General features: G+C 43.2%; 2 long non-coding RNA genes across 2 annotated transcripts; both read left to right on the top strand.

The window, feature by feature from the left end:
• The first annotated feature begins 3,547 nt into the window (after positions 1-3,547).
• On the top strand, positions 3,548-5,098 carry LOC138191082 (uncharacterized). The gene is made up of 2 exons (XR_011177371.1): positions 3,548-4,216; positions 4,969-5,098. It is a non-coding gene; the product is annotated as an uncharacterized lncRNA (long non-coding RNA).
• Positions 5,099-8,698: 3,600 nt separating this feature from the next.
• On the top strand, positions 8,699-22,368 carry LOC124220838 (uncharacterized). Its single transcript, XR_006883678.2, has 2 exons — positions 8,699-9,238; positions 21,877-22,368. It is a non-coding gene; the product is annotated as an uncharacterized lncRNA (long non-coding RNA).
• Positions 22,369-23,305: the final 937 nt, after the last annotated feature.

The raw sequence follows: 23,305 nt of genomic DNA, 5'->3' as shown, positions 1-23,305 counted from the left end.
CGGAACGTTCACGATTTTCTCCATCACCTTTCTCGACTCGTTGCACCAAGCCTGTAAGACTCGATCCTTTGACCGAGCTTAGCGGAACCAGGGTGTCAAAGTCTGTGATAAAATCGCTCAACAAATCGGCAAGTTATTTCCGACGGCTCTGCTCTCCTTCCTTTGGGACCTGGTAGTAGTGGATCGGACGAGGCTGAAGTTAGTAACGTTAACGTAACGACACGGAAGAAGAAAATTAAAATTATTATCGGACAATTTTAGAATTACTTACCAAGGACTTGGCTTTTTTCAGAATTATAGTGTACGTTTTTTTTTGTATAACGGTTTGCTAAATTTCGAAAATTAGCCATTTTTTCTTCAACCTGCATCGTTACGGTAACGCTACTAACTTCATCCTCTTCGATGTACAGCTTTAATTAACGTTACGCGAAATTGACATTTTTACTTAGCTCAACTGCCGGTTATGGGTGAAAGGCAGGACGGTACACGCCCTCTGCCAACTCGTAAACATCGCAACTTTTTCCTCGACTCGATTACAAAGTGAACGCGCAAAAGAGGGGGGGGGGGAGCTAAACAAACGCGGCGGAAGTAAGTCAGGAATTGTATTTTATTTCACTCTTCGAGTCGGGGTGATTTTTGAGAAAGAAAAAAAAGTCCGCAAGTATAATTTTTCCTCGGCGTGATCGAATCGCAAAGAATTCGCAAGAGAATCGCGGAAGTTCGAGGGACCCGTATAACAATCGGAATACGCATATTGCATCCCGGCTACCATGCGGGGACGCTGTCGGTTCTACAAGCTCGATATTTCATCGAAATATTTGCGATCCGTCCAATTGGAAGAAAATTATTTGTAACTGGGTCACGATGGCGGGAATTGAATGCCGTTTGCGGTGTGCAGGTGGACACGGTGGAGAATTTTCTCTCCATTTTTTTTCTATTCACTTTATTTTTATCCTTTCCCCCCGTTTTTTTTTCTTTTTTTTTTTTTCTCCCCGCTTATTTCTCTTTTTTCGATTAGTTATTAAGCTTTTCTTTCACCTCGCAGAATCCGCGCGCCGCCACGCCGCCCCCATTATCGAGAGACCTTCTCGCGAGTAAATTTTTCTTTTGAGAGGAAAAGGGAGAAAAAGACAGACGGATAGGTAGATAGATAGATAGATAGATAGACGGAGAAAGAGAGAGAAAGAGGGCGAGCGTAACAATGAAGAAGAGTAGATATGTGAAAAAAAAAAGAGGAGTGAGAAAAAATTGATAATAACACCGAGCGGCATCCCACCGATTTTCCTCTCCACACGAAAGCCTAAGGCATCCATGTGTACCGTGTACATCGCGATACGCGCGTAGGTGTGGAAAGTGAAATAAATAATACCTACACGCAACCCTGCGTTGCAAGTATCGTTCCACGATACAACATCAACATCAACTCGAGAGATGAGGATAATTAATCTTGAACATTTACCCGTTACTTCTAATCCGCTCTTTCGCTTATTATATCTATATACATATACGTTAGGGTGTTCCTTAAAGAGGTGATTTTTGAATTTTGATCGGCGTGCTACCCAAATCGGCTCCACCTGATTCAAAAGTAATTCCCTAATTTCTTCAGATTTTTGTCTCAGAGAGGGTGAATTCCATGCAACACTTTCAGGGGCACGTCAAATCTACCGAACGGATTCGGATGAAATTTGGTTTCAGGGGGGTTTCTTGCACCGCTGATTACGAATCTGAACTCAAAATTACAAGATTCAAAATGGCGAATCTAATATAGCAATAGCAAATGACTTTTGGGGCACGAGTTAGAGTTGAGATAAAAATCTGCAAAAATTACGAAATTATTTTTTAATCATCTGGAGCCTACTCGGGGGGTGTGCCGGTCGAAATTGAAAAATCACCTTTTCAAGGATCACCCTGATATACGTAACACATACATTTCACCACTTACACAATATATGTCTACGCATATTTATGGATCCACGAACGATCGGAGTTCTTCGAGCACTTAAAACGCGTACGTGCACAAAGGCTACGGGCTATAGACCCGCCTTGGAACAGGTAAAATTTCGAGTAAATCGATAATGGAGCAGGCCTGTGCGGGTATTGTGAATAGTTTTCTGCGGACGGTAACTGCACGAGTGTTACTTGCGGATATGAGCTCAGATTTTGTCTTCTCCGCACACCCGTGGAGTTGGAAATATCTGAAAAAACTTGCAAGCAAACGTAGTTTCGCAATTGCGCAGGATCGATTGCTTCGAATTAAAAAAAACCGCCTCTTTCGCTGGGCAAAAAAATTACGCGGGATAACTTTTTCGACAATTTTCCGTTACAGATTCAGACACCTCGAATTAGTTGCGATTCGAAGGTCTGACAATGAAGAGCGCAATGCGCCACCTACCTGTATTGCTCGTACATGACATGCAGCACCGACGACGAATCAATTAGGTGATATTTGAATACATGTATTGATGCGAAGCACGCCATGCTTTAATTGGAATCGACTTAATTATGCGCTCGAGGCATGCCGGGAATTTATTACTTTCAAAGGAGTCACTTTATGCGGACAAACTCTCTGTACAGCTAAGATCTATATATTTTACACATTTTTCTTTCGTTTTCTTCCGTTCAGTTTCTCCTTTTTTTACTTGATAATTTCCCAAGTCGACGAGAATTTGCATCAACGTGTATAAATATAACGTCATCCATAACACACGTATTCTGATTTCTCGCGTCAGCCTTCACCCGAAAAACCTCCAGACTTCCCATAAATCAAATCCGTACGACAATCGTACTAACAATAAGCTGTGTCCAATGTAATTTTAATGCAAATATCACGCCGTGCATTTTTCATTTATTTATTACACGCTAGAAATCATTACCTACTATCGCGCGTCAAACCGCAAGTTGTAAACGATTTTGGAGTTCTGTTGTATTTTGAAATTGTTCAGAAACCCCTGAGATTCGTTTTCAGACCGCTCGTTCGTTGCGCGTTTCGTATTCCTGATATTTCTTCCTTCCTGAAGTTCTATTTTATTATTGTTATCATTCTTTATTGTCAGCGTAATTCTGGGCTGGTGATTTCAGAGCTTTTTCTTTCCCTGCCCTTACACTGTTCCACGTTGGAAGGTAAAGATACCATCGCGCATCGCGGCCGGTTTCTCTGTCAGCTAGATGCAATGTTTTGGTACGCATCAGCGATATTAGCAAGAATAAATAGAGAGACTTTTACAGGAGGCAAGGATGAGGGAAACAATAGATTTAAAAAACGAGTCTCAAACAAGGAGAACGAGATAGAACGGGAAATGGGAAAAGGTGTCTGAATATTAATTCAAACCATATTCGTTCGTTTTCTAAACTTTTATTTATAATTACTTGCCAAAGATATTGAAAACGGGGTGGATGGTTTTCTCATCTTCATTTTGCGAGTAATCCATCAACTTAAAACTCTTTTGTTGTGCGGTCAGTATTGGATTACAATAATCTACGGTATTGAAATTAACCCGTTCAAGTGTAAAACATTCGCTGCCGGGCTATCAGTTTCGTATTGATTAATATTCTTATCAAAAATCGTTACAGTTAACGTGGTGTGTGTAGTTCGTTTTGCGATGATGTCATTAAAAATGTTCGTCACACAAACCCAGGGTCTTTGGTCCTCGCGTATAACGCGATAATCGCCGAGAAATGAACGATTAGTTTTGATTACGACGAGGCCTTGTTAAAGCTCCAAGGCGCGAGAGGTTATCTCCACGGCGATGTAGAGCTGGTCAATTGCGTGGCTGAGACAATGAGGTCGTATCGTTTGGGGTACGTGAATTAATTTAGTGCGATTCGACATCTTGATCGCTTCCGGAAAAGATTTTGACCTATAAGACTGGCCAAAGAGGTTCACTACCCAATAGTTCTTTACGATCTTTGATTCGTGCCTAACAAGTGGACAAAAATGCGATTCCAAATCTCGGTGTTCGGCTTTTGCCTCCTTCAAGTCATCTTCCTCTCGATGCTTCTCGGCGATGTCGATGCCAACAATGGCGAAGACGCAGGTTCTGGATCACCCGATGTACCACCACCACCACCACCGCCACGTCAGGCTGATTCAACCAGTACACAGAACTGTCCACCAGGATACGAAATAAAAGATGGAGTATGCAAAGCTCCCACTTGCGAAAAGGGAGAGATTTGGGTAGATGACGAATGCCGAAGGAAACCAGGTCCACCGCCTGAGGTGAGATTTCCCGTCATGGATTCCCAACGGATGGTTGAAGGAATTCTTTGATGGTGCCTCAAAACCCCTTTTTACTCATCGTCAGCATTACGATATTTAACAATGTTAGTAACAGCGTCGATTGTACGGAGCGTGGAACAGATCGAAGATTTCGTGTAGCCTTGGAAAGTTTCGGTTATATTTCTTGTTCGTCAAGCATTAGGTGAGTTTGCGGGTGATGTCTGTGAAAACTTGACGGAAGAACTTTGTCTTTCAATTCCGGCGATGGTGATGAAAGAAAAAGATCGTGAAAATGGCTTACTTCAAGTTATTGCGCGGATAGATCTCGCGAAGCTAGAAGCTCATTTCGAAAATGGTTCGGATAAGCGTTGGAGATTTTTTCCCCGAGGAACGTAATATGCCCGATTGTTCGAAGTCGTACAGCAATGGCGAGGATCTTTTCCAAGACGAACTCTAGGCGATTGACCGCTGGGTCATTTATCTGGTATCTCTTGACCCGGAATATAGGTACCTAATGTGGTTCGTGCGATCGTATCTCTTGTTTATCGAGTCCGTCCGTTTGCAGCATTGAGAAGCATAAAGGGTGTGCGCCAATTCCCATAAGTAGCAAACCATGTTAACTACCAAGTTCGACGTCATTTTGTACACTCTCATTCTTCTCTCGCGTACATTTGACAGAAGACTGACCTGGCCACGTTGTCCTATTAGGCATTACCATTGTTACTAATTGCTATTGTTATTACTATTTGCAGTAAGTGTTGGAATACATCATCACCCGAGCTGGTCTTTGATAATAGAAGGGGAACCATCCTCAGCGTCAATCGGTGGTAACGTGTTTGAGCTGATATGTCAAGTCGAATAATAAATCAAATAAACACTGTGCTTGATGCTGCTTATTCAATCCAATCTCATCAAATTCCGTTCTACGTGTATGAATTTGCGGGAATGGAAGCAATTTCACTGGAATCGATATCATCTAAAACGTATGCCGCACCGTAAATTTGTAACAAATATCGAAAAATCTGTCGGCGTAGAATCTTAAAATGTTACGGAGCGAGTAGCATAAAACAGCCGTGCGGTAAAATGAAATGAATTTGGTGATTTCATGGAAAGGGTAGAGGTTGAAATTAATTATGGGTATAATTGGGCCACGGTGGTAATGAGCGAGGGGCAGGGAGGGGCTAAGGAGCTTCATTGGGTTTCCAAACTTCTCTAATTCTTAATGAAGATCCTCAACGCCGTGAACAAGCATCCTCTTACCCAGACTTGAGCCACTTTTCGTGCTCCACTTGATGATTTAGTTCTCATAACTTTGTAAACAAACCGTTCGTGCGTTTGGCTGACGGCCTGCCGTGATATTAAGTGCCAAGGCTTGTTGCCGTAGGCCGGTATCGTAAATTCCAGAGAGCGCAAATCTATCCCAGCCTTGGAGGACGGAGTTTCGGCAATTCGACCAAAGATAGGTGCGAAGAAGGCAGGGAGCTCGTACAACAGGATGGATTCGGAATAACAAAGTGCGACAAATTTTGCTACGATCCAATCTAGCCGGTGAACTTGAATATCCTACGAAATTATCGCCCGCTCGCGACTTTCCTTCAAGAGGCAAAGTTTGGTCAAAAAGGGGAGCCTAAACGTCTTTCCCTTCTCTTTCTCCGCACACGCCCTATGAAATTAAATATTCAACTTCGAAATGAGATTTTGGATCGGAGGTTTGGAATCGGAGCTTTAAGTAGTCTGCTCAACGCTGAAGGGGCTCAAATACTTTCGCAATCATGGAAATATACCTCTCTGATAAATTTAAAATACGTCGGGGGTTTCGTGGGCAAATATTCAATCGCTTTCAATACGTACATGAAATGATATTCGTAGTATTGAGAAACGTTTGAACTGTAAACTGTGAGCGTTAGGGTACTGGCGCAGGGATTTGGTTCAAAAAGCACGTAGATTTTCAACGTCTTTTTTTTTACACGGCCATTACGAGGACAGCACAACTTCAGACAGCCTTGTACTAACCGTGTGTATAAATTCGATCTTATCCTTTTAATACTCGGCTGAAAAAAAAAAAACAAAAAACGTAGATCGACGTGTTTTTTGCACCAAATCCTTAACCTACTGTCTGAAATTACTGTTTTTGCGATACAAATGCGAGAAGTTCGACTTTACGGTAACCATCTGGTGCATATAATGTAATAATATAACCATGCACGTCTTATGCAGAGAACGAACGTTTCGGTATTGATTAATCGGAAAATTTTTATACAATCGAGTTTCCGAGCGGTAAAACGGCCGTGTATCTCGGTTCGGATCGTGTGTTTATGTTAAACATAAATAGCCACACCAGCTGGAACTATATGTCCATCATGTCCGCCTCGCGTTGCACGAACATATATATATATATATACGAACGCTCGTAAAACCTTTTGGTTTTCCAAGTGTTTCATGGCTAATTGAATTATTGGAAACTAATTTGTGTTTTACGAAGCCGGGGGAAACTGGCAGATGGATATAACCCCGTATAACCCCGTATAACCCCGTATCTCGAGGCGGTGATTCCTTGACCCGGACGGAGTAAACCGACCGCAAAAATCACCTCTCATCTCACCGTCTACACGCAATAACAATTTCGTTTATCCCCCTCCGTTGTTCTCCTTCTTCTCCGCGGACTAACAGCGCTGCTGATTAAAATTCAAGTTAATAATTGGCATGCGAGGTTATACCGTGAAAACGATTCAAGTATCGCGAACCAATTATCGCACTCGAGGAACAAACTCATTCTTCCGAGTTAGCTTTATTGGCTCGGAGTTATTGGCAGGCGCACCTGCTAAGCGTGATGCGACACGGTGAATTATTGAATTATCGCGGCATCGGTAAGGTGTAAAGTCGTTGTAAAAATCCCTGGAGTCAATTTCTCCTCCAGAACCAAACGCCATGCGGTTCAGGATTCCATTGACCGGCATCTTTCTCTTCGCCATCTTCTTCCTGCTCGCGATGTCGGCCTCGTCGACGTCCGGTGGAAGCCTGCGAAGTGCCCGACGTTTCAGTTCGACTACCAGGGCTCCTGGTGGACGGAAAAGTACTTGCGGATCTGACGCAAGCTTGCTCGATGGAAAATGCGTTCCGCGGTTGCACAGATAAAGCTACCTTTGAATCGCCCGCGAGAGAGAGAGAGAGAGACTCGATTCAGTATTTCGGTAAACATCGTGCATCTTCCGTCTATGAATCACCTCGCGAATTTTTTCGCTCCTTTTCTTTCCCATTACGCGGCTCAGGGGATACGCAGAATCATTGCCATAGGCGTTCTCCTTACGGTTCTACATCCGAATAGCTCTGCTGGAAGGCCGGACGTTTTTTCGACCATAAAGTAACCGAGTCTTGGGTAGGTATCCCGCACTATCCATCTCGGGAAGCGAGCTTCTTACGCGTGCACTCGACACGTGTTGAATCAATATTTTGTCCAATAATGGAAAATGGATTATTTTCCGTGGCGATCTAAATCCGTAGTTCGCGCGAAATGTGTTTTCTTGACTTTCGATGCGGATTAAAAACATAATTACGATATTAAAATTACGAAACAGATATGAATTTGAATATTGCTCTCTTTTACATACAATGGTCGAATTTGGTTTCGACATCTTAACCTCAGTTCTGATAACAACCAATCTAATCGCGAATTTTTAATAATTTTTCCTTATTCTCTAAAAGAAAGACGATGTGACCGCAGCCCAATGGATTAACTGGACAGCTACTCTAAAGTAATGATTACTCCACCGTGACCTTAGGATAACCCGCTACCTTGATACGACTTTAGCACCAAATAAATTCTGCTGACATAACAACATTTGATTTCTTTGGCTATTAACGCCTGTTTGGTTGTATACATATATGTATATAATAGACCTGTCAATATTTTCAGCGAAGAATTTCCTTTTTATTTAAAACTAATACCACTGGGTTCCTTGACCGAAAAGTTTGAATCACTGGTCGGAATTTCTTACCACACTAAAAGCTAGATAGCGGAGTCAAAAATCGAGATAGCCAAATTTCCAAAGCGGTATTTCAAAGGAGGACAAATATTCACCTTCGTTTTGCTGTTTCAGAAAAATGTTTACGGTTCTTCTTGGACTACGTACGCAATTTCGATTAAAAACCTCGAAAAATCAATGCTTTTCTCACGGAAACACGTAAGGCTTTCTAGGGGTGGGTAAATATGGATGGAAAAAAAATTTATAATTGTTTTGAACTATTTCGAAGCAATTTGGGGAGTGAGACCATAGAAATTCGATTTCACCCTTGCTAAGGAGAGGTCTAGTACACGCGATGAATCGATACACGAAGAATCTTTTGGTATCAACGTTTAAACGATTGCTTTATTGCTTATCCATAATTAAAACAAAATGCAAGAGTTTAGGGATGGAAATCCTGCTACATGCAGATCCTTATTCAAATCACCGAGCTTAGGCGAACTACGTTCTTCCCTCGAACCGAGACCAAGATAATTTTCAATGTGTCGAGAAATTGACCGACGTCCCACTGCACTCGTTAATTCGAGATTATGCAGCGTTGATTACGGCGCCATTAAGCGGAGCGATAACGACCACCTCCGACCTCGAAGAGATGGCCGAGTGACCGAAAGCAGAGCAAGCTTCAGTTAGTTGGAGTCTTATTGCGGAAGGAGAACATCATGCGGTTCGAAAGACGCGAGATGGTCAGTCGAAAGTTTTTCCTCGTAGTCGCCATCGTCGCCGTTTCGATTTCCCACGCCAGCGGTCGGCCGCGTGCAGACTTTGGTAACGTCTTCTCAGGCCTCGGCAAAGCGATAAACACCATTCGCGACGACGTCAAGACGGCCCTTCACTTTTCTGTACGGGGCACGGCCAGCACCCCCATTTCCACATCTACAACTCCGCCCCCCACGACGGCGGACCCAAACTTTCGTCACATCATTGACGTAGCTACTACACGAAAATGCCCCGGAACACAGCTTAAGGTCGGGGATACATGTCGCCCCTCACTTGGATGACCGTAAGTTTCCATTCGTACGTACGTACAGAGCCGTGCTCTCTTCGCTCTCACCGATAATACATATATATATGTAGTATGTGCGCCGAGTGATTCGTATAAAAGTTTGGAACATTGAGAACGAGAATATACAAGGACACTCAAAGCTGCGGAGGACTTGTGGGTCCGAGTTTTTCTCGTTCTTCTCTTGCTGAACCCGAAGGTAGGAAATACGATTTAAGAGGGTTTCGGAATCTTCGGCAAACAGCGCTGCACCGAGTGTAGAAAAATAATTTTGTCAAGTCATTTCGGGGGATCGATCCTGTAATTTCACTTTTCACATTTCCCGTCATCCAGGCGTTCCGATTGGTTTGCAAGTTTTAGTCAACCAATCGGAATGCTTGGATGGTGGCAAATGTGAAAAGCGATGTTAGGTAATCGACCCCCTGATCCTTGCGGTGGGAAACGTTTCTGCCGTCGTTTGCCATCCGTGAATGAAATATTCGTAAACTTGGGCCAGTTTTCTTCAACGCAACCATGCACGCTGTGTAAGGAGAAAACGAAATTCACCCCAATTAGATACGAGAGGGCAAAGTTGATCCACCCGCGGGACTATTTTTAAGAACTCGACATTTACATTTCCTTTTCCCTCCTCCATGTCTCCACTCCCTTTTCGTCCGCAACCTATTTCCTTTCTGTCTCTGTATCTCCTCTCTCGGTTGTAAATGTATTTGGGGTTACTTGGGAAGCAGGGGGCCACGGGTCAAACGATTTGGTCAATTCGTAAGTAACTTCTTCTTCGTCTTCCCCTTCTTCTACTCCGGAGGTTCCGGATCTCTTTACCCCGCATCACCCCCCCCCCCCCCCCCCCCCCTCTTGTCTTCCCGTTTGCCTCAAGAGATAATGAGGTCCGTGCTATCCTACCTTTTTTTTATATCGGCCGTACCTACCGGAGCGAAGGTTCCTACAGGCTCGAATTCCTAATCCCATATGTTTACCCGAAACGTCGTTACTTTTTTATTTTTATTTTTTTTCCCCCTTTCAACCCTTTCGCAATAACGAAGCGCACGAAAAGTGATGGAAAATTAACAGTACGCCCGCTTATTCGAATACATGTCTAAAACATAAAATAACCGAAAAAACAATTTTCATCGTTGACCAAACGGCGTATAGCCAATGTCGTTGAAATATTCATTCAATATCTGCGGAGAGCATGGATAGCTGTATTATCATCGTTGTAAAAGCCTCTGTGCAAAGTGTACCCTCTGCGTAATGTTGCTTGAGTGTAAAATTTAATACGAAAAATATTCGCACGATACTGTTTCGTTATATCGATTCGTTACACGCGGGCTTATCGATCGATCCGAGCGCACGAAGAAATATTAACGACTTGAATTTTATTTCATGATTATAATTACTGGCGAATGGGCGGGGATTTATCGTTGGAGCAGGCAGCCGGACCGATTCCATGACGTATATAATTCCATCAAGCTTAATCTACGCAAGTATCATCGTGCGGCACAATTTTGGGTCAAATGTTGTTCCAGCAATTAGGTTAACGAATACGCATTCTCTGCTGTCAAGGGTGGTGGGGTAGCTCAAATCGTACGTGATCAAATATTACTGTTTGATATCACGTCCTATTTTTAGCGCTGATGCACGTCCACCTCGAACGATAACGGCGAACAGTCAGCGGCGTGTAACGGCTATAATATCTGGGAATCTATGCATAATTGCGCGCCCACTTGGTCGGGCGGAGTCGAAAATTTATGTCAACTTTCGTGAAAAATTGACCACGCTTAATTTCATTAGTTCGTTTTACGTGTACCTGCGCAATCTTGTACCGAAGATCGTCGGGGCGATGTCGAGTTCAGGGAACGTACGTTGATCCTACCTCCCCGCGAAGTGAAATCAGATTTGGATAAAACACAAGCGCGTTGAAATTTTAATTAAAACGCGAGGAGTACGAGGTGGTTGGTCTATGCTTGGGTCGGCGTGATTCTTGATTTCATCGTTGCGATACCGAATTAATTCGTGGATAACTTCGGGCTAATAAGGTAATTACAAACGGGCATTTGAAAATATTCGACAGCGTGAAACCAGCACGGTAACGGTAGCATGTAATAATATGTATGTACGCACACCGTCGGAAGTGTTTGTCACGTACCAATGGTTAACGGGTGAGAATGCCGTCGGCTCGACGATCGTATAATCGAAATTGAACCGCGTCGACGTTGAATGCGAAACGAAATTTGGACGAATAAAGGGAGAAAGAGTCGCGACACGCAGCGGAAAAATACTCGGTGTACAAACGCGTAATTGAGGATAAGCCTCAAGGTTACAGACCGGAAGTTTATAAAGCTAGTACCGTTAAACGCATGCGGTGCGAAACCTTGTGCGTTATCACTTCCTGGGGAAGTCGACTCGGGAGTGAATCGTTGCGGGAAAAGCGAGACGGCTGAAGAAGACGAAGAAGAAGAAGAAGAAGAAGAAGAAGAAGGAAGAGGAAAGCCGTCGTGTCTCATTTAAAAAGGCCTCTGGTATGGTTGCGGAATCGCAACATCGACGAATCGTATCGATACATTGAACAGCTGCGAATTCCAGAGCGTTTGATAGATGTGCATACGCGTGTGTGCCCGCACACATGCATGGCCACACATCGTTGGTTCCATACCATATAAACAAGGTCTCGGAATTCCGCTTTGAGGCGTAGTAACGACATGAGAGATAAACTCGCGTTAGTGCAGAACACGCGTGAAGATTAGTTGAGAGTGTTTTTACCCCGCGTGAAATTGCGCCTTCCATTGCAGCCCAGCAGCCACCGCGTCAGATACAGACGACAATAGTCGAGTCCATTTTGATATTCGAATATTTGGAGGTCAGTATGCAGTGGCAAAGGCCGATTGTGATCCTGCTTGTTATATTCTGCGCCTACGCGGACTGCTGGTCTATTCGAGAGGCGTGGAAAAGTCTGTTCCATCGGAACGATCCGGCCACTCAATCGACATCGAAAACGACTAGTTCTGAAGATATCCCCAAGGAGGTAATCATCGACGTTCGTAAGAAGGGGAGTTTCAGAGTTTGCACAAAGGGTAGAGTCCTTGATCGCTACGGTCGGTGCAGAAGACTCATATGAATTTTTCTGTCCGTGAGTATTATTGCATCACATCGTTGTGTCGTTTGGAAGTTTGTGCAGTTGGGGAGAGTTTGCTTTATATGGTTGGAAAGACGAACTGGGATCGTTGGTTGTTATTTTGAATGGTCGTGAGGAACGCGTTGATCTTTTCGTGGTCTGTGACACGACGCTTTAACATTCCGGTGTACGGTCTTCTATTATTCGTCGGGACGGTTTTATAATCCATACCGAAAATATCACCTCCGGCATCTCCCTCTATCCGTACGCGAATGCATCCATGCCTGCATCGGTTGTATATCATGTATGTTTTATCGTAAGAGTGACGCGCGCGCTGCAGTTCGATATTAAATTCTTCACGTTTCCGAGCTCGTCTGATCGACAGCTCAAATATGTCGATAAATAAAGCTGAAATACACGAAAACCGGATGCTTACTTCGAGCTTCGTTTTATCAGTTGTGAAGCGAGCGATAAACGCGCGCACGCAGCTTTTAAATTTGGTATATAATTTTTGCGATCCTGTGCGTCAAATTCCATTTTACGCGCTGATAACTTTTTGATACAGCCTAGTGTGCGTAACATCCGAAGCTCGATCTTAGCCAATTTGACGCTAACACAAGCTGTACAATCACCCCAATAGTGTATCCTTACAACGTTCACGTGAATAATAATATAATTTTAACGTATCGTATGTGATGATGAATATTGTGTTTGCATGTCGCTTGTAAATTCCTTTCTTTTTCTTTTTTGTTTTTGTTCATTCTATACGTTCATACGAGCTAGTAATTAATCTGTCGTTAATACCGATTCGAAATATTCAAAACCACTCTTTATATTCGTTTATCGTTACACGTACATCGAACATGAAAAGTGTAATTATTACCATGAGAAATTCTCGTTACGCTAATCCGTTTGTATTATTACCCGCCATAAATAAAAAAAAATGTATACGTACACCGTCAGAAGTGTCTGTCACATTCTACCATTAACGGGTGAAAATTCCGTTGGCTCGACAATCGTATAATCGAAATTGCACCGCGTCGACGTTGAATGCGAAACAAATTTGGATGAATAAAAAGTGAAAAAGTGGCGAAACGCAGCGAAAAAATATTCGGCGTATAGACGTATAATTGAGGGTAAGCCGCGAGGTTACAGACCGGAAGCTTGTAAGGCTCGTATCGTTAAGCGCATGCGGTGCGAAACCTTGTGCGTTATCACTTCCGGGGGAAGTCGACTCGGGATTGAATCGTTGTAGGGAAAAACAGACGACTGTAGAAGAACGAGAAGAAGGAAGAGGAAAACGGCGTGGCGTGTCTTTTAAAGAGATATCTGGCAGGGCGGCGGGACCGCAACAACGATGAATCGCATCGATAAATTATAACAATAATCTATAAACCATAGAGCCGGCGATAAATGTGCTTACGCGCGTCTGTGCGCACATGCGTGGGTTTTATGTCAAGCAAACAAGTTTTTCTGATTCTTTTTTGAGGCACACTAAGAGAAATAAACTTACGCGTTGTGCAACATAGGCCTGAAGATTAGTTCGGAGTGTTTTAACCCCGGGAGAAGTCAATTGCCGCCCAGCCTCCGCGTGAGATACAGACGACAATAGTCGATTTCACTTTGATATTCGAACTTTTGGAGATCACTATGGAGTGGCAAAGGCCGGTTGTGATCCTGCTTGTTGTATTCTGCGCCTACGCGGGCTGCTGGCCTGTCGGAGAGGCGTTGATCAATATATCCTCTGGGAATAATTCGGTAATTGGAAGATCGGATTCGCAGTCGGTTCCGGAAAATGGGATCTATGCCGCCGTAATCGACGCTCCTAGGATGTCCCTCGATCCTTGCGAGGAAGGATCATTCCGCACCACCCTCGGTCAGTGCAGAAAAAGCGTGTGAATTTTGCTGTCCGTGAGTAATCCTGCATCACATCGTTGTGTCGTATAAAAGTTCGTGCAGTTGGGGAGAATTTGCTTATACTTGGAAAGATGAACTGGGATCATTGGTTGTTACACAATGCACCCGTTTTTATGACGGTAGAGTGAGTCTGCGAATGCGCATGCACGGAGTACGGAAAAGACGACTTTCAACTCCTGGGACTTGAAAGTGGACTTTTCTGTACTCCGCACATGCGCCGACGCGAACGAATCTGACTTTACGCGACTAACCACAAGTTCGTGCTTCGCGAAAATCCAAAGGTCGATCTTAGCCCGTTTGAGGCGGTCACGTAAAATTTAGGTATACGTATACATAGGTTTTGATGATTAATTCAACGTAGCGATCGAATGTCACTCGTTCGATACTTTTCGATCGCTACCCGTGCGTAAAATAACATTTTACGCACTAGTTGCGTAATACACCGATTTTCTCCTTGAGCCGCAGAGTATTATAATTGGATTCGATTATTACCAGTATATCAATCGAACTCCGCACCAGCAGGTGTTTGAACTTGAAAGAAAGAGCGTCACGTTCCTTCTAAATCAGTTTGAGGCAAACTCGACTTCTTCACATCTTCACTATAAGTGACTAGGCAGTAATTCCCATCTCTAAGGCTGATTCGTGTCCCATTAATCAACGCGTGCACGTATTCATACAGCCATTTATGGTCACGCTATTTTCACGTTTCACACGACGGACGATCTGTCCGAGCGTATCCGTGTGGCTGATTAGCGTTCCGTCCAAGTCCCGAGCAGGTCCCACTTTCCGTCATAACGCAGGATCCATGCGATTTCATCCGCACCGTAAATTTCCTTCCCTGATATCGTAATCTGCGAAAGTTCGCGATGCAAAAAGCATATCTGCGAACGTCGATGACGCCGCGTGATGACAGAATCGTTCCTGGAATACATTGTTCGAAAGTTCAGAGTATCGCGACATTCATGGAACGCGATTCAACGACGAAGACACGCGCGTCACGCGGCATTGACATTCGTCTGTGTATGTAACTAGATACGTGCGATGTGTGCTTGCGTGACAATCAAGGCTGACGTTTATTTTTCACGCACGACACCGCGAGCCAGCCGCGTGTTGGCATCCGTCACAGCCTTGCCGTGTCGGATCTTTGCTCGTTGGTGGGGGGATGACCGGATCGACACTCTCTGATATTCAGTTTATCAGTGCGACCCGACGCTGAGCGCTTCGATAAAATCTCGTGGGTTTCTATCTCGAAACACGCGCCATGAGAGCCGATTTTCTCATCGCGCTGGTCGCGGTCCTCTTGCCGATACTGTCATCGGTCCGTTCGGCTCCAACCGATACCTCCCAGGTCACTCAGCGTTTCTTTCCCTTCGACTCGTTCCCGAAATCGACGAAGGTAAACAAAGGCTCCCTCTTCGTCGTACCAATTCGATGTTTGGGTGGCGCCGTTTACACTAACGGTAGATGTCGCATACTGTTTTAGGTGAGTGCAGATCAGACATTCGACATTCGTTTAGGATTCGTATCGCGACTTTTTGTTTATTTAATAACAACGGAAAATGTGGTTAATCATTTTTTTCCGGGTGAGCAGATTTTTTTCGATAACCTGGTTGCGGCATGTTTTTATTTTTCAATTTTTCTTTTCGCTGCACAATATCCGATATTGTTTATTATTGGCCGTCACAGAGCTAAGCGTGAATTTTACAAGCTTGGTATGCTAGCGGATAACGTTGCAGTTGAAATTATTCAACACGCATCGTTCTGCGGTCCCAGCTGATGTTTGTACCGAGACAAGCGTTCCTGCACGCCGTTATATATCGTTCGCTTTCTTCGACGTTAAATTTATCACGATTTATTTCGGTGTTTTTTTGTTCTCTTTATTTTATATCGAATCGTTTTACAATTATCATTGGCATTTGTCTATTTCACCTGTACAAGAATATCTATACATGCATATGTGTATTTGGCTCAAGTGCACAGGGGACATTTCTTAGGAACCCAATAAATGGATTGCTGTTATTGTTGTTGTATTACTTGTCACGTTATACAAAATACAGTAATAAAACTGTGTAGATTGTCAAGTACACGGAGATCCAGCATCTTAACTCCTCGAGTCATACACTATTGTGCTGAGTCAAATTGGCTCGCTGATTATGAATCTGAAATTAGATTTCAAGGATCCAAGATGACAGATCAATATGGTGGATAAAAATTTCAAATTTATTCGAATCCCTTCAAAAACGCTGTAAAAGGGTTTTTGGGTTCAGTGATTGAATTCGCCATACTGAAAACGGCGAAGAAATATTTCGAAAAGTTTACTAAGTATACGAAAAAAAAAAAAAAGAAACACGTGTTTTAACACACGCCATTTGATTTCGTATTTCAACACCATTGCACTCTTTCTCCGTGATTTTCTCTGATTTCAACTAATTCTCAGCTATCAGTAAACCGAAATAAATAGTTTTTTGGCCCTGATTCGTTCCCGAAAGGCAGCTTGCTGGGCGGCCAGCCTCAAACTCCGCTCACACGAAGGGCTGTTCATACCTCGTGCCAATGCGGGTGTTTCTATTGCGACTGCAAACCTGCCTCACTCTTCTCCTCACTCCCTTGTTTACAAACAAAATTGTAATAAACAAAGCTTATTATCACAACTATTATCATTGTTGTAGTATAATTATAATAATAGGTTTGATACTATTAATTTTACTAAAGAAGGATTTGCAGTGTGACGGCAGGTTTGAATTTTACAGAAGTATTCCTTTATTATGGCAAAGTGACGAGTACATCTTTCCAGCAGTCCCGATGGTCTTAGACTGACTTTTTTGGCTCTTAGGTGGATGCAGGGCCTCTTGGCCTTTTCCACCCCCACCCTCATACCCTTACTTATACTTTAGTGACCGAGACTCACCAACTAGCCACGTTTCCTCATCTGGCAACAGCATGTTGGATAGCCTTTGTCACAACACAATCCTTAAATTTACGACACTTAAAAACACACACAGTCTTATCTTTACTCCTACATTGTTATTACCCAGAAGCGAAGCGTCATGGAAAGCTCGAGGCGATCTGCGTCTTAATTCGTGGATCAGAATTATCAGCGGTAATCGCACAACTGCGTGAGTAACGTTTCGCTTCGTGCAACGGAGTCCGACGGATACTGGGAACGAAACCGCATAACCGCGTGACCGTGTTCTCGCCGAAGTGTTTAAGATATGAAATCCCGGCGTTAAAGAAACGGACGGAAACCACATTTCTAGCTTAATGACTAACTTCGATGCATTGCCGCGGTATATAGGGAGGGATCGTTCGAAGCCCGAAGCATAAGTCCGAAAGCTCTTGTCGCCGTCGTCTTGCGATCCCTTTCATCGTCCTCGTCATCGTCCTCGTCATCGTCTCCGTCGTTCGGTAAAAATGAAATTCCTACGTGGAGGGATCTTCTTATCCGTGCTCATCGTTCTAATCGCGATCATCTGTTCGGCCGAATCTCGTCCCATGTATTTCCCACCGCGTAGTTCCAATCGTCAGATGTGTCCGAACGGCTACAGACTCGTCAGAAACAGAGGTTGCAGACAGTTGCTCTTCTAGCCAGCGCAGATGTCGGTAGGTATCCTTAAATTACGATTTGCCTACTCGTTTTTACATCGATGTCACATGTTTTGCAGCACAAAGAGAAATGGCAATAAAAAAGAGAGGAAGGAAAATTGGCAAGGAACTGCTCTTTTGCTTTGCTGTGATATTTATGTCTACATACATATTTAATGGAAATACATTTGTTCCCCGTTCATGGATACAGATGCGGAGACTATCGTTTAACCATTACCGCGGTTAAGGAATAAATTTGAATATCTAAGGAAAAAAAAAAAAAATGTACCGCACAAAGTTCGGCGTAAAACAAGGCGGACAAATATCAGAGGCGAAATTTTTTACGGTACCTGCGGTTAGGATCAATAGACGTTACAATCGGCTGCAGAAAAAGTTCCATTTTATTCTAAACAAAAGGCAATGTCTGAACCAGTCAAAATTAGCCATATCATAATCGTTTTGTTTTGCATTTTCGTTATTGGTATTTTCAATTATTTCGGATTATTTCGTAGTTTTTTTTTTTTCGTAACAGTGCATTTGAAACCAAAATTTCGTAAAATTCAGTACGTGGTCTTAATGGCGAAAGAGTTTTTTTTCATAATTTGTAGTTTCATTCAAAACATTTTTTCAATTTCAAGTAAAAATATTCATTCATCTTTCACTAACCATATCAAATAGTTTCTCAGTAAGTAAGTCAATGATAATAATCGATACTTTAGTCCCATAAATTGATGTTGTATCACGTTGTTCGTGAAATTCCTAAAAACTCGATTATCCGGGAAAAAACAATCGATTAGTTTTGGTCGTAGGAATGACGCGCAGGCTTCGGATCCTAACCGAATTTCGGAACATCGAGCGTACGTATCTATCTACATGCCTGCAACACGAGTTGAGTCCCCGAGTCGGATTTGGTCCGGGTTAGCTTCACGGTCGTTCGATTGATCTTCCGATGCTCTCAATTTGGAATATTACCAATTAATTACTGCAGAATGGTTGAGCCAGGCTTGAGCCAGCCTCGCGTTCACGGAGGCCAAACCTGCCTAAATACGGTGGCGAAGCTATTGCCTGGGCAGATCCAGCGACCCGGTATCCGAACGAGGATTCACGGTGCATGTATGCAGCTGGCCAGGAACCGCAGGGTATCTATCTCTCGAACAAATAGGCGGCCACGCGTGTGGATCAGCCTGGCACTCCTCGGGGTGACGTGTGTACCAACGTACTCAGAATTTGTTCAAACAGACTCGCACTCCGCGTCTAGGAGCGCACCAACTTTTCGCGTACTCGGTCAATTTGAATCCCGCGCTTTTTTAAATCGCGGTTAAAAAAATAAGGAATGAAAATTTAGCGCATACCTGTAACGAATGCGATATTCTACGCACGCACCGAGCGGAAAGAAATCGTTGAATAAACTAAATTTCCGGTCACGGGCGGTGAAATGAATATTTATTTGTGTCAATTCAAGATCTGTTGGCCTGACTAAACGTGTAGTCGATTTAAATAGTCCGACAGATTTTTAATCGACACAAATGAATATTCATTCCGTCACCAGTGACCTCGCGTTCAGTTGATTCACCATTTTTTTTTTCTATCATATTCGGTGATAAAGAACGGGGATATTAGACGGATACTGGCCTCCAAATTTTCGTCTCAAAGTCAGGTGAAGCGAAGATGTTGAAATTGAGGGCAGCGGTAAAGGGTTGAGAAAAATCGATGAGAAATTAATTTCTGTCCAAGTGATGGAAAAAGAATTTTGCAAAAAGTATATTGCCTGTACCTTTTTCAAACATAATTATCGCTGCGACCGGGGCGCGTTTCTTGCGCAACGAGAGAAAAACTAATCGACCTGGAGCTTTTCTCCAACTTTTTCCGCTCTCTCTCTCTCCCGATATACGTACTAATCGATGTATTACTCATCCGAACAAGAATCGTCCGTTTTCTGCGTATCCTGTACAGTCAACAGCCTTTTAACAGTGGTTCAATAGCTGGTTTAAGGAGCGGCGTTCTCGACTCTTGTCCATGGTTTGCAATTGCTCTCAGGATTGTTCGATGATGCTGCCACCGGGGGGATGAGGCGGATAGAACAAATATAAACGTATCGATTTCATTTCGGCGACCCCGTGACCCCCTCTCTCCTCTTCCTTTTCCACCTCTTTCTCTCTCTCTCTCTCTCTCTCTCTCTCTCTCTCTCTCTCTCTCTCTCTCTCTCTCTCTCTCTCTCTCTCTCTCTCTCTCTCTCCTCCATACCTACAACGTGTGTAGCGTGTGACGTCGACGTTCATCTTTGCCCCCGGTGGTGTATACCTTTTGACCCCCGCTGTAGACATACTCGAGACCCTCGTATCGCAGCTCGTGACGAGCGATTCGATCACGTTCACTTTTGTGTTTTCTTTTCCTCTCTTCTTTAAATTTATTCCGAATCACATGATAAATATGGGAAAACTCTTATCGGAGATCAAACAAATTGACAATCTATTTTATTGTACGATGTAGATGAGATTTTGAAAGAAAAAATAAAGGAGAAAGGAAACGTTGGTTTCGAAGTATCCATTCGTGGGTATTGTTCACGGATAAATTTCTGCAAAACGACTCGCTGAAATTGAAACGTGAAAAAAATAAAAACAATTCGCTGGACCAACAAATTTTAGTATCAATATAGTCACGGTAAAAACATTTCTCGCGACACTTGGCTGTACATATAATACTTGCTAATCCTTTGCCGTTGCACTGAAAATTTTTGCGAAATTTTCCGGTCTGGCGAATTGTTTTCTTCCGTGAAGGATGTGCGAATCATGAATATTATATTGGTTCACTTGTAATTGCTGTTAGGGTGAAAAAATTGACTAACTTTTGTAAAAACGTGAAATAGCGATAATAATAATTATTCTTTTCGCCAATTAAACGAAAAGCCTTTGTTATATTGTCGCTTTTTTATACAAATATTTACCTACAAGTATGTACATGTACGCGCGGAGCCGTGACAACGAGCACAGGGTTTAATTAATCAATCGTTTTGCATAAGCTGAAAATTAGGACAGATAGGAATCTTGTTGAAATGTAAATACGTAGGATAAATATCGTATGTTATTCGGGCCGGCATGCAGGGCGTAACGCGGAACGAAAAAAGCCACCGCGTTAAAGAATAGCCTTCGTTTTATTCATCGATTTGTTCGAGCAAATTATCACATACGCATTATCGTATATTCTCCTTTATCCCACGGTGTATTAACGGACACATATTATTTTCCATTCGCATATACCTGTGAATTTTTCGCTTGATCCTTTCCGCGACAGTTTGCGAGAAAAACCGTTTTCTGGGATGAGAATATGCATAGGAGAGGAGAAAATCCTGGGCGTCGAGACTAGCCGGCTAGCGTAGCGTCGTGCAATGTGGCAAACGAAGCGTGAAGCCTGAGATATACCGGCATACCGAGCATGTAACGCGTTTGAAAAAGAACCGAACGGGCAGGAGTAAAAATGGGGAAAATAGAAACTAAATACCGCGGCTCGACTTTATCGGGAGTCCGTTCGAAGCTCCGTCAAGTCCTAATCCACTGCGACATAGAATCATGGGATTTAACTCTCGACTAAATATTATTCCTTTCGTCAAAAGCCAGGCGAAGTAGCTACGCGAGGATCGAGACGTGAGAGTGAGAGGGTTCAGGCTGCAATGCCGGCTGGTATGGAAATTCGGAGATAGAGAAATATGCGCGAGGAGCTCTGCCTCCACCTCCTCCTCCACCTCCTCCTTCGCCTCAGGATTTCAAACTTCAATTAGCGCGCGGAATGTAATTTAAGTTTGATCATTGTTACTTATGTTGGTATTAATCGTAATCATAATAAACGCCCGGAGTCCTCGAGCCAGGTGTATAACGCCTGCAGCGTTATAAACGCAAATCGAGCCCGGCTCCCGCTCGATCTCTAATCATGCACGAGCCAATTATCCTGCACAATTAATTTCCCTAATCAGTTATTGTTACACGTACATACATACATGTACACGAAGATATCTCTTCTCTCTTCTCGGTTTCAGGGGCAAATCAAACTTTGAGTGACCACGGGTCCGCGACCAGATGTAATGTTCCAGCCTCCGGGAACGAGGGACTACCTTTCATCAAATTCTGCCAATCCGTTGCCGACCCGTATCAAAATCTCTCGAGGAAGAGCCACAGCTGAGTTCACCCGACGTCACTCTCAATATTGCTTACTTCGTTACGTCTGTGTATACCTTACACCCTGTAACTCTAGGATCTTTATATTTCACTCTATTTTCTCTCCTCAATCCCTGATTTTACTCCCCTTACTTTCACTATCGTGAAAGTACAGACTTATGATATTTCACACTAAACTCACACACGTACGAAGTTTGCACCTAATTTCTTTGATATAATACATGTTACTTCATATTACGACCGTATTGACATATATAATATGTATAAATACACATACGTATATGCGTACACACAAATATTCGCATATTCGTATGGTATATAGAAATACGAATAAAATTCTTTTCGAACTGTGAGGAATGAATTTATAATTTTGAACAAAGTTGCCAAACTCACCACGCGTCGAATTCCGTATGTAACGGAGCGTGTGTGTAGTTATGTACGGTATTTACATACCCATGCCACATTCAACGGTTTTGAGCGACCGCGTAATTTAATTCTTGATTTAAAAGAGCTGCTCCTCGAAGCGCTTTAACGGGTTCTTCGTTATTATTTCAAGTTTCTCCGGAGGAGTAGGAAGACCTCCACCTATATATACATATATATGTAACAGATTCTGAACTAAATTATTGAAATAAGGTTTAACGGCTACGAGTCATGCGAGGATTCAGAATATGTTCTTCTGAGCTGTAGGTACAACCTATAGAAGTATATTATTCCAATTCCCGGAGGTCTGAACCCGGGACTGGAATGGATACCGTAATTCTGAAAAATTCTGCTCCTCTCTCTGATCCGCGATTAAATAAGTGAACGAATGATCGAATCGCCGTATATCCGCGTCCGCAGGTCATTTCGGAATTTTACGCCCCGCGCTAAGAACCGCCCTTATAATACTTAACGGTACCGAGAATCTGTGCATCTAAACAGCCGTATAGCACACGGCAAGACATTTAATTTTGCGGCCCACCGCCGCTCCGCGGACTCAATTAATTTTCGTCTTTGAACATCTCATTACAGGTACAAGTCTGTGTAGTATCGTCAATTAAATGTTCGTGGAATCCAAGCTGACGATTATATTCACGCAATTTGAAATGCGACGTTTGTAGAACGTTACAGAATCGCAGCAGCGGTTCCAAAGCTTCAACCTTTCGCGGTTCGAAGATTTTTCGATGTGGGTTAATAAAGGCGTCTCAGCCGGAGCTGCGGAACGGCCGAGAGGCGAAGGGATTGAGGGAGGGGTTATCATCTAGATAATGCCGCTGATATACATACGGTGGTCTCGGTATACCGATA

Source organism: Neodiprion pinetum, chromosome 6 (genome assembly GCF_021155775.2).
Source record: "Neodiprion pinetum isolate iyNeoPine1 chromosome 6, iyNeoPine1.2, whole genome shotgun sequence".
Taxonomy (NCBI): domain Eukaryota; kingdom Metazoa; phylum Arthropoda; class Insecta; order Hymenoptera; family Diprionidae; genus Neodiprion; species Neodiprion pinetum.
The sequence above is the reverse complement of the archived record's forward strand: the minus strand, read 5'-3'. Positions and strand labels throughout refer to the sequence as shown.